Source organism: Muscardinus avellanarius, assembly GCF_963383645.1.
Source record: "Muscardinus avellanarius genome assembly, chromosome: 12".
Lineage (NCBI taxonomy): Eukaryota > Metazoa > Chordata > Mammalia > Rodentia > Gliridae > Muscardinus > Muscardinus avellanarius.
Genome location: NC_137798.1, coordinates 107779287 through 107790059, shown reverse-complemented (window position 1 = coordinate 107790059; position 10773 = coordinate 107779287). Strand labels below are relative to the sequence as shown.

Here is a 10773-nt window from a genome sequence, read left to right as displayed (position 1 = left end):
TTGATGCATTTTCTTCTATTGTGTTCTCAGGTTCTGTCCACATAGCACTTTTCCCTGGCAAGTTCTCTACACTTATCATGCTGGGCCTCCCATGTAATTATCTAAGTTCAAATTGTTATTAGCACTCATTGGAAATGAGCTTTTGTCAGAATACTGAATCCCACAGTTCCAAGACTTGAACATGTGAAACATAAAATTCTTTTATTTTTTTCTTTGGTACTGGGGTTCCTGGAAGCCCTTCTACCTCCTGGCTACAGTCCCAGACCTATTTTTACATTTTTTTTTTTTTTTTTTTTTTGGAAACAGGGTCTCCTAACCTGCGCGATCCTCCTGTCTCTGCCTCCCAAGCGCGGGATTACAAGCATGCGCCACCACACCCGGCATCATAAAATTCATTATACCTAAATCCCTAAAGGATAAATTTCAAAATTATAATGTTCTGAAAATTTTACTTATTCTCAAAGTTGTTTAAAATCATTAAAAGGCAATTATTCATATTCCACAGGTGGTTTATGCATGAAATACAAAAAAGCACACAAATCATGTCAAAGCCCCATTACATGATTAATTAATCCATAATACCACATATACATTTACATTAGTAGTGCTCCAGTGTGTATGATCCTCACCATCTCATTGGTGTGGCATGTATGAGAAGATGACGTACATTCAGAAAGAAAGTACTTGAAATCTAATGGCATGTCATTTTGATTTTTAACTGTGTGACAAAGATATTTAACAATGGGCGTCCAAAATGCAGACCAGAAGGACACTTGCACTTCCCAGAGGGGACTGGCTTGCAGGCTGGGGTGATAGAGTTGAGAGTCTGTCTGTGTGTGAGCTCAGGTCTACAGTCCATGGGGCAGGCTGGCAGAAGAGGAAAGTGACCCTGTGACCCACTCTGTGGTTTATGGGATGTGAGGTGTATTCATGGGCTGCACATAGAGTCACAGAGCCAGCAGGATGCATACATTCCCTGCAGGGAACCTGCAGGCACACTGGGGTGCTCAGTGGTGAATCTGTCTGTTTCAGACCTCATGTACACAGGCCAGGAACACAAGAGGGAAAGATGACCTGTAGGCTGGAGCCTGCCAGGAAAGCTAGACTGACCCTCTGTGGTGCAAGGGCCCTTCCCCTCAACCTGTAGAGTCCAGGGTGCTGGGAGAGCAGGAGGACCCACCATGCAGACGGAGCCACCTCCCTGCAATAAGAGTGTGCTCTTGTTCTGACGGCACATCAAGTGTCAGACCCAGGAGGAGGGCAGCATGGACAACACAGAGGGCTAGGAGCAGAGACAGAGTGTTACCTGAGACTGTGTCTGGAATCTCCAGCCCCAGATGTATGCTGGAGGCTTGTTCTGGGAATGATGGCGAGCCTGCTCTGAGCAGCGCCTGCCTGCACCTGTGGGTTCTCAGGTGACCCTCCACCTCAGGAGCCTGAAGAGATGACCGCCTCCCCATGCATGGGGAGTGTCCACCCTATCACTAGACTGACATATCACACGTGGGCCTCTGGGTGAGGCTGGTGTTGGGGCCAGCAAGCCCAGAATCAGACCCCGCCATGAAGCAAGACTGGAGCTGGGGTCTCCTAGGCCAGGATCAGAGCCTGCCAAGGGGTGAGGCTGCTGCTGGGGCCTGCGAGGCTGGGATCAGTTCCTGCCCTGAGACAAGAATGGTGCTGGGGCCTTGAAAGCGGGTATCAGAGCCTGCCGAGTGGTGAGGCCAGGGCCGGGGCCAGCAAGGCTGGGATCAGAGCCTGCAGTAAGGCAAGGCCGGGGGCGGGGCCAGCAAGGCTGGGATCGGAGCCTGCCGTGAGACAAGGCTGCTGCTGCAGTCTCTGAGGCCGTGTTTGGAGCCTGATGATGGTTTAGGCTGGTGCCAGGGCAAGCGAGGCCAAGATCAGAACCTGCCATGAGGCAAGGCTGGTCATGGGGCCTTGGAGGCTGGTATCAGAGCCTGTCAAGTGGTGAGGCTGGTTCCAGGGCCAGTAAGTCCGGGATCAGAGCCTGCCATAAAGCAAGGCCAGTCCTGGGGCCAGCAAGACAGGGATCCGTGCCTGCCAAGTGCTAGGGCTGTAGCTGAAGCCAAGAAGGCCAGGATAGGAGCTTGCCTTAAAGCAACGCCTGTGCTAGGGCCTCTAAGGCCAGGATGGAGCCTGCCATGAGGCAAGGCCAGTACTGGAGCCAGCAAGGCTGGGATTAGAGTCTGCCGGGTGGCCAGGCCAGTGCCGGGGCCTTCAAGAGTGGGATCAGAACTTGCAATGGGGCATACACAGAGAAATATCACAGAAAACAAAACAAAAATCAGACGCTTTCCCTAATATGCAAAAACTAGGAAGAAATGGGTAAAAGGAGGAAATCTGATTGAAGAAGGGGCCCTATGGAGGAGCAATTACGGTGACCAATCAGAGAGCATGGGATGGGGAAGATGGAACCTCTTTACAAGACATGATGTATGGAAACAAATATATCAAAGTCAATCACTAAATCAAGCATGGGATTGAGGGGGGAGGGAGTGGGATGGGGATTGGATAAGGGCCAAGTGGATGATGTGTACTCGGAAATCCTTACAAGTCTTGTATTCCATTGTGATGTTAGACTACAATGAACCAATCAAAATACATTAAAATTTTTTTGAATCTCTTTATAGATGGACACTAAAAAAAAAAAAAGAATGTGCTAGGATTCAAAGATAGTAAGAAAGCCCTGACCTTAAGAAAAGTGTTGGGCTGGTAGGAATACAAACAGAATCATAAGATCAAAGTATGACCAAATAAGCAATATGCACCAGGTGCCTCAAGATGCTCCGGCACCAGAGATGGGGTTCAGGCCACTAGGAGGAAGGTGTCAAGAATATGCTTCGAGTTTGGGAGATGATATCTGGGCGGAGAATCAACAGTTGAGTGGGGCCTCTATAAGAATATGAGAGAGCAGGAAATATTCTACATTTAGTGAAAAGTATAAGGAAAGAAAAGGAAAGTATATAGATATTATGAATGATGGCTGCAAGGAAACAGAGCAGTCATATATTATTAGAACATAAGTTGTAAACCTAGAAAGTCTAATGCAAGTATTGCTTTCTTTCGCTGGGCGTGGTGGCGCATGCTTCTAATCCCAGCATCCGGGAGGCTGAGACCAGAGGATCGCGGTTTGCGGACAGCCTCAGCTACTTAGGTCCTCCACAACTTGGTGAGATCCTGTTTCAAAATAAGAAAAAAAAATAGGGCAGGGGGTGTAGCTTGGAGGTTGAATGTCTCTGAGTTCCATCCCCAGACCTGCCAAAAAATAAATAAAATAAAATAAAAATAAAAAAGTAAAAAATAAAAAATAAAAAAAAATCTGATTTTGTTCAGTGTCATGGCTTATCCTCTTTGTAATGAGTTCCCATGAAAATTTCCTTTCATTAATGTTCTGTGCTTACTATGATGTCTTTGGATTACAATAATTATGATAGAAAAAAATGCCACGTGTATTAACTCAAAGAATAACTACAGTTGTTATGCCTGTATTTAATTGCAATAAATCATCTAGACACTGACAAACCTCATTTATCTAGAAAAAAATCCTGTTGTATGGTTCTTAACTTTTTGTGACTAATCTCACTTAGTATGATGTTCTCCAGTTCCATCAATTTCCCCACAAATGATGTGATTTTGTTGTTTTTTTTGCGAAGTAAAATTCTATTGTGTACATATCCCATAGTTTTGTTATCCAATCATATGTGAGGAATCTGGGAGAAAGAGGGTCATAGGAGAAATTCTAGAAGATTAAGAAACCATAGTTGAGCAAATAATGGCACTCACTCAGGGAGATGGGAGGGCAGAAGTGGGAAATTATTTCATGTCCATGATGTACATTCACAGACATTTCAAAGTCAGTCAGTTGCCAAAGTAAGAAGGAAGGAGGGGAGGAGCAAGGGCAGTTATTGGGAAAGAGCTAAATGAATGACGTGTGCATGTATACCTGTACCATCCTGTACTCCAGTAAGATGCATGACTGCAAACACCAATAAAAAAGAAAAAATCATATGGAAAATGAAAATGTGGGAATAAAGCCAAAAGAGTAAGGAAAGTTTAACAGAAATTGGGGTAGAGATGGTGCACTTTTCCTTAGAGGCAGTCCCTCAAATCTGGCTGATTTCACTCATAATTGCATTGTATCGTGTGAGATCATGGTGAATCATTGCTATTTCACTTAGAACATGACTTTCTTGGGGGAATATTTTGCATCCTTTTCTATAAGGAACTGCTTTTCAAGAGTCTTATGTCCTCTGCACGTGTGTCTACCTGTGGGTCCTCTGTGGATCCATGTCTTCTGGCCGTTCTTCAATGTGTTTTAGAGAACATGGAAATCCAGCTGTGCTCTCCTACACAGAGCACAGATTTGGCTGAAACAGTGCTGCGGAGTGAGAAGGAACATAATTAGACAGAGTCTTCTCATCCTAGGATGCTCTTTATTATCTTCAGACCTACCCTGGACCTGCAGAGCTTCTGTCAGAGGAGCCCTGGCCTCCCCTGACCGGGCTTCACCTTTGGGAGGAGTCTAACAGCCTGGGTTGGAGGCTCTGGGGCATCCGGGTGGATTTCTGAAACAAGGTTGACGCCAGGTTCTGTGGGGCAGTGAAGCCAGATCCTTCTTCAAAGTGCTCGTGATAACATTCACTCCAAATGCATGAGAAGGTCTTTGACTTGGGATGTCGCATATTCATCCAGGTCACTGTGGAAATGTGCTTCTTGAGACTTGTGCCTCTGCGTGGTCCACACAGGGGCCCAATTCCCAGTGTTACTGCCGTGGCTCTGGGGTCAGTGCATCCACTCTGCAGAGGAGCTGGAAACACACTGGGCTGTGGTCTCTGTTGTCCCCCAGTATTCCAGAGCAACAGACACAGCTGGTGGGGATTCTCCACATCCCTGGCAGATTCTGCAAGAGGGCAGAGGTCTCCGCCTCTGTGGGTCCACGCCTGTGCGCTAGATATCCTCATGCTTTATCACGGCTGAGATTTATTACTGCTTACCTACATCTAGAAATGCAACCGTTTTTCCAGATCATTTTCCATTTGGAAACTTCTGCCCAGCACACCTGATGAAGAATGCTATTGTCCTTTAAATCATCTCTGCCAAGGCTGGCTCTTTTCTTGGACTTTAGTCCTCTCACAAGGTCAAGGGAATGAGCTACTTTTCAGCCTGCCCAGCATTGTTCATATATTTCTGTTCAATGCCAAACGAATACAGGTTCTTTTCAGCTCACCGTCCAATGAATGGCATGGTGAAACTTTACTAACAATGGCCAGAGCCTATAAAAAGTTCCACATCCTAACCAAGAAATAAAAATAGTGTTGAATGTTCATTCTTTGCTTTCTGCTCAGCAGCCAAATCAGTGTATGTTCAATTCACAAACAGCACAAAATATTTTCAGTCGTGATGCTGAGTATAAGAAGACCAAGCGCTAAAGGTCCCTCTGTGTGATTCTGATTATTTAAATTCTAAAATGAAAACAGAAGTGCCATCCCTTACTCGAGCAGAGTCAGTGTGCAGTAACTGAGGAGGAAGGGAGGCAGGAGGATCACAGAGTAGCTATGGGGCACCAGGCATCCCTCGGCCTCATGGGGTGATGGCTGCAACCCACATACAGAGGCCAGTAAGTATGCAATGTAAACACTAGTGTGTGCCAAGATTGCTACAGACAGAAAAACATATGTGACTGTCAAGTAGGGGCAACCCTGATGCCAAGAGCAGGTATTCTGTGCACAGATAATGATGAAATCGAGGAAATGGATTCATTAGCAAATGAGATCGCCTAACAAGAGCCATAATTTTCCAGACAGTGATTTCCAAAGTATCCTATTCACACTCACATCTGCTCTGGGCACTTCTCCCTGTCAGAGCCACTGAACCCTCAGCCCACTTTATAGCAGGAGGACATGCAAATAGGGCTGCCCTCTGCTGATGAAAACCAGCCCAGCCCTGACCCTGCAGCTCTGGGACAGGAGCCAGCCCTGCACCCAGGGGACCCCAGTCAGGGATCAGGACTGCACACGGAGGACCCACCATGGAGTTTGGGCTGAGCTGGGTTCTCCTGGTTGCTGTGTTGAAAGGTAATTAATGGGGAAAAGGAGACTCTGAGTGTGAGTGGACAGGAGTGAGAGACACAGTGGACTGTGGCAGTTTCCTGAGCAGGATTCTCTGTGTTTGCAGGTGTCCAGTGTGAGGTGCAGCTGGTGGAGTCCGGGGGAGGCCTGGTGCTGCCTGGGGGTTCCCTGAGACTCTCCTGCCTGGCCTCTGGATTCACCTTCAGTGACTATTGGATGCACTGGGTCCGCCAGGCTCCAGGCAAGGAGCTGGAGTGGGTCTCAGCCATTAGTAATGATGGAAGCACCTACTATGCAGACTCTGTGAAAGGCCGGTTCACCATCTCCAGAGACAACTCCAAGAACACGCTGCACCTGCAAATGAGCAGCCTGAGACCTGAGGACACGGCCCTGTATTACTGTGCAAGACACAGTGTGGGGACCTCAGTGTGAGCCCAGACACAAACCTCCTGCAGGGCCCCCAGGACCAGCAGGGGGCGCTCAGGATGTCCAGGTGGTGCTTCTGGTTAAGAAATAGAAACAGATGGAGAAAGGGTTCACTGGAATTGTTTTATTTTTTGTTGTTATTGCTTTCAGGATCTATAACTGTTTTCCCTAGAAAGTCCTCTTTATTATGTTGTAAGCCTACAATGTAGTCATCCGTATTTAATATATTTAATAGGACATTTTGAAATGGATTTTCCATTAATCCTGAAACCCATTGAATTTCCTTTAATCCTGAATATTAAATGTTAAACTAGACGAGAAGGTGATTTAACTGCGGGGCATTAGAGGGGTGAAGAGAGAAATTCTCTACGATGCATGGTGTACATTCATAAACATATCAAAGTCAATCATGAGAGGAGAGGAGGGAGGAGGGAGACACTGGGGGTGGGACCCGGGAGGAGCTAGTGATGACGTGTGCATCTTGACTCTACCATCTTGTACCTCATGAAGAGAATGGCAACAATGCACCAATTAAAATAAGTTATGAAATCCTCAAACCTGTAATTTCTACTCTCTAAGTTTTCAAAACGTCACTACTGACAATTATTTTTCACAAACAATTTGCAGGAGTTTTAAAGCATCAACTACAATTACCTAGTTATTGATTTCAGAAATTACATAAACACACAGAACTAGTCATTCTTCCCATCACAACAAATCATCCAACTAAAGCACATACACATTAACAATGATAAACTGTAGAAATACTAATTACTCTTAATGTGGTGTAACATGTAGGACAGGATTACCCACATTCAGAAGAAAATATTGAAAGCAGAAAATACATTCAAATACTGTTTTAACCGTGCACCTCAGAGCCTTGTAACTGGTCATCTGAAATGGTTACAGGCAACCTAAGTCAAGGATGGCAAAGGTCACTGCTGTACCTCTCGCAGCCCAGTGAAACAAGATCACAGTCACTTGACTTCACATAAATGGAGGCATGAAAATGAAAATTATTTATTGAGGGGTTAAAAATGGTTATGTAAATGGGCAATGTTGCACAAAAACCCATATTGCAATGAGCACATGTCAGGAAACAAAAAATCATAATAAAATTAGATCTCTCGTAATCCTCTATAGAGTGTGTGGTTCAATATTGGATTGCTATAAACATGAGTTGCACAGCATATTGCACTGTAAAGAATCTGGATAGAGAGGATTAAAGATGGCAGAATGGAGGAAGGTGTGTGTTTTCGTGGCTGGGAAACGGGGAACTCAATCAGCAGGATGAGGTTCTTGGTAAGTGAAGAAAAGCAGTCAGACTCAAGAGAAAAAAGATGGTTGGAACATGCTTGATTGGAGACATCACAGAGAGCAGAGGAGGGAAGAGCTCCACGTGCCTCCTCTGAGGAGCAGGGAGCAGAAGCGGCACCAGAGTGATGAGCCCTTGCAGGAGCCACAAGGTGCCGGAATCCAGCATCTCACCCACACCAACTCCAGCAAAGAACCTAAATCCTGTGGAACCAGAGGGTGCAGAGAACGAATATGCAAAGCAATGCTTTCTCTTCTCCATGCTTGAAAACATCATGAACACTCTGCAGACGTCCTAACAAAACCACACAGTGAGCTCCTGTAGCTGCTGCTAAACTCCCCTGGACTGAGAAATGATGGGCTCTTCCTGAAGGGACCTGAAGAACCTAGGAACTAGACCAGAGGCTTCGCAATAATTGCAGGATGGCAAAGGTCCAGCTCTCCAACATAGTGGCTCAGATAGACATTTCCTCAACAAGACCACCATGACACAGGAAATTAAAACAAGAATTAACAAGAGGGCTTGCATTAAACTAAATTGTTTCTGTTACACAAAACAAGATACCAAGAGTCTAAAGAGAAGCCTACAGAATGGGAGAAGATCTTTTCCCAGATATTCCTCTGAGGAGGAATAATATCTAGAAGACAGAAAGTACTTAAAAGACTAAACAATGAAATACAAATGATCCAATCAGGTAGTGGACAATTGAACTACATGGATAGATCCCTCACAAAAGAAGAAACACAACTGGCCAATAAATATATGGAAAAATGTTCAATATTGTTAGCAATCAGGGAGATGCCAATCAAAACCACACTGAGAGCCATGTAACTTGAATTAGAATGAAAATAATCCAGAAAACAAATAACAGTGATTTCTGGTGAGGACGTAGGGAAACAGGAACACTTATACACAGTGGGGAATTGCAAATGAGTCAGCTGCTATGGATATCTGCGTGGATTATCCTCGGAGTACTAGGAATGGATCCGCTGTAGGATCCAGCTCTACCACTCCTGGGTATCTACCAAAGGGACTGAAATTAGAACACTATAGTGATTCATGCATATACTTTTATAATAGCACAAGCTGCAATAGTCAAAGCATGTATCCAACCTCGGTGTCCATCAACAGGTGAATGGATTGCAAAAGCATAGGATATACACAGTAAAATCTACTTAGCAGTAACAACAACAATCATGTCATTTCCAGAAAAATGGGTGAACTGGAGAATATCATGTGGAGTGAGAATGACCAGTCATAGAATGTGGAGAGTCCTGTGTCTTCTCTCCTCTGTGCAAGTTAATAACATACAAAACAGACTTTAGATAATGAAGAAGAAAGTCCAGTGGATGAAGGAGTCCTCTGGGGAGGGATCGGGGATTCATGTCCACCAACGTTATGTCAAGAGACATTGGTTGAATAATAATGAATTATAGTGTACACATGTGTGTATACCAATTGCCATTATGCCTATGGACCTTAATTGACTAATATGAATCATAGTGTACACATGTATGTGTACCGATGGCCACCCTCATACCGTGTATGGGCAAGCGGAGGGAGGGAGGTGGACAGGGAGAAGTCAGCAAGTGTTGTGTCATGGATGTCCCTATTACTCTAGACCACGTTAGGATGTGAGACTGTGATTCAACAATATTTTGTAAGTTTAAAATTAAAACATCAACTTTGTGAACATGGAAAGGTAAGGATGTGTCAGCATTCCAGCCTGCCTCCTTCCTTCCTCCCTCCGTCTTCCTTTCCCACACGCACTCCTGTCCCCATCTTGATCTGTCTCAACTCTGCTTCTGGATAAGTATCTGCAGATACTTAGGTTCCCGTGAGCGAGCTGCTCAGAGGGTAGGGGCATCAGTGCGACCACAGCTGTGCGTTTCTTCATATTTCATTTCATTGGTGCGTGATGGTGCATGGTGGTAGGGCACTGTGTGACATTTGAACACACTGTGCCCATGAGTGATCAAGTCAGGCTAACAAGTATGCCTCTCTCCCATTTATTCTCTCCCATTCTGTGCTACTGACCTTTAGAAGCCTCTCTCCTGGGCATTTGGTTATCTTCATTACCTATACTCATCCCGGTGTTCAGTGAACGCACAGTTCCTCCCTCCTACTCACCTGCACAGACCCACCGGCTGATGGGGTCACACACTGCCTTCATCTGATGGCCACACAGTGTAGAATCTCCATTCTGTTCTCTGCATCTGTGAGATCAACCTGCTCTACTCCACAAATGAATGCCATCATGGAGGATCGCATCCTGAGCTCATCAGGTGATTGTCTAGGGGACCGTGGAGGAAGCCCGGTCTTCATGATATGGGACGATCGCTCTGCCGGTTCTGATCTGAATCTTGGAAGGACTAGAGAGGTGGAGGCTTTCTTCACATACCAATGGGCATCGTTAATTTGCTTTCAAGAAATGTCTTCTCATGTCTTCTACCCATCTTTAATCTGAGTGTTTGACTCACTGGGGAAGTTAGTGTGAATCCAGGCATAGATACTCATAGGAGCTCCTGCTTCCGTGGCCCCAGGTGAGGTTGTGAGTGACGGCTTCCTGAGTGATCCTCAGCAACTGGAAGCACTCAAAGACCACGAAGCCTGCTTGTATAAAATGTGGCAGATCCATCCTTAGAAAGGCCTCCATCGTGGACATGAAGGCTTTCCTGACTCCATACACGGTGGTGAGCCCCAACGCTTAAGAAAGTGAAGGATGCCAAACACATGAAACAGCCCTATGAATTCTACAATTCATACACTAATTAAGTCATCATCAGGTAAGAGTTCAGTGGTCATGTATAAGGGGGTAAGTGGAGGGAGAAATCAGGGCCAAGAGTGGAACTAGGAGGTCCATGTGTTCAGTGTCAGGGTCTGTGATGTCTGCACAGGAGTGAAAATGAGCTCGTGCTTAGCACTCTCACTACGGAACACTTAAGC

The 10773-nt window shown here is 45.5% G+C and overlaps 1 gene segment (V, D, J or C); it reads left to right on the top strand.

Moving 5' to 3' along the window:
- Nucleotides 1-6046: 6046 nt before the first annotated feature.
- LOC308271111 (immunoglobulin heavy variable 3-74-like) lies at nucleotides 6047-6518 on the top strand. The segment is given in 2 exons: nucleotides 6047-6092; nucleotides 6193-6518.
- Nucleotides 6519-10773: the final 4255 nt, after the last annotated feature.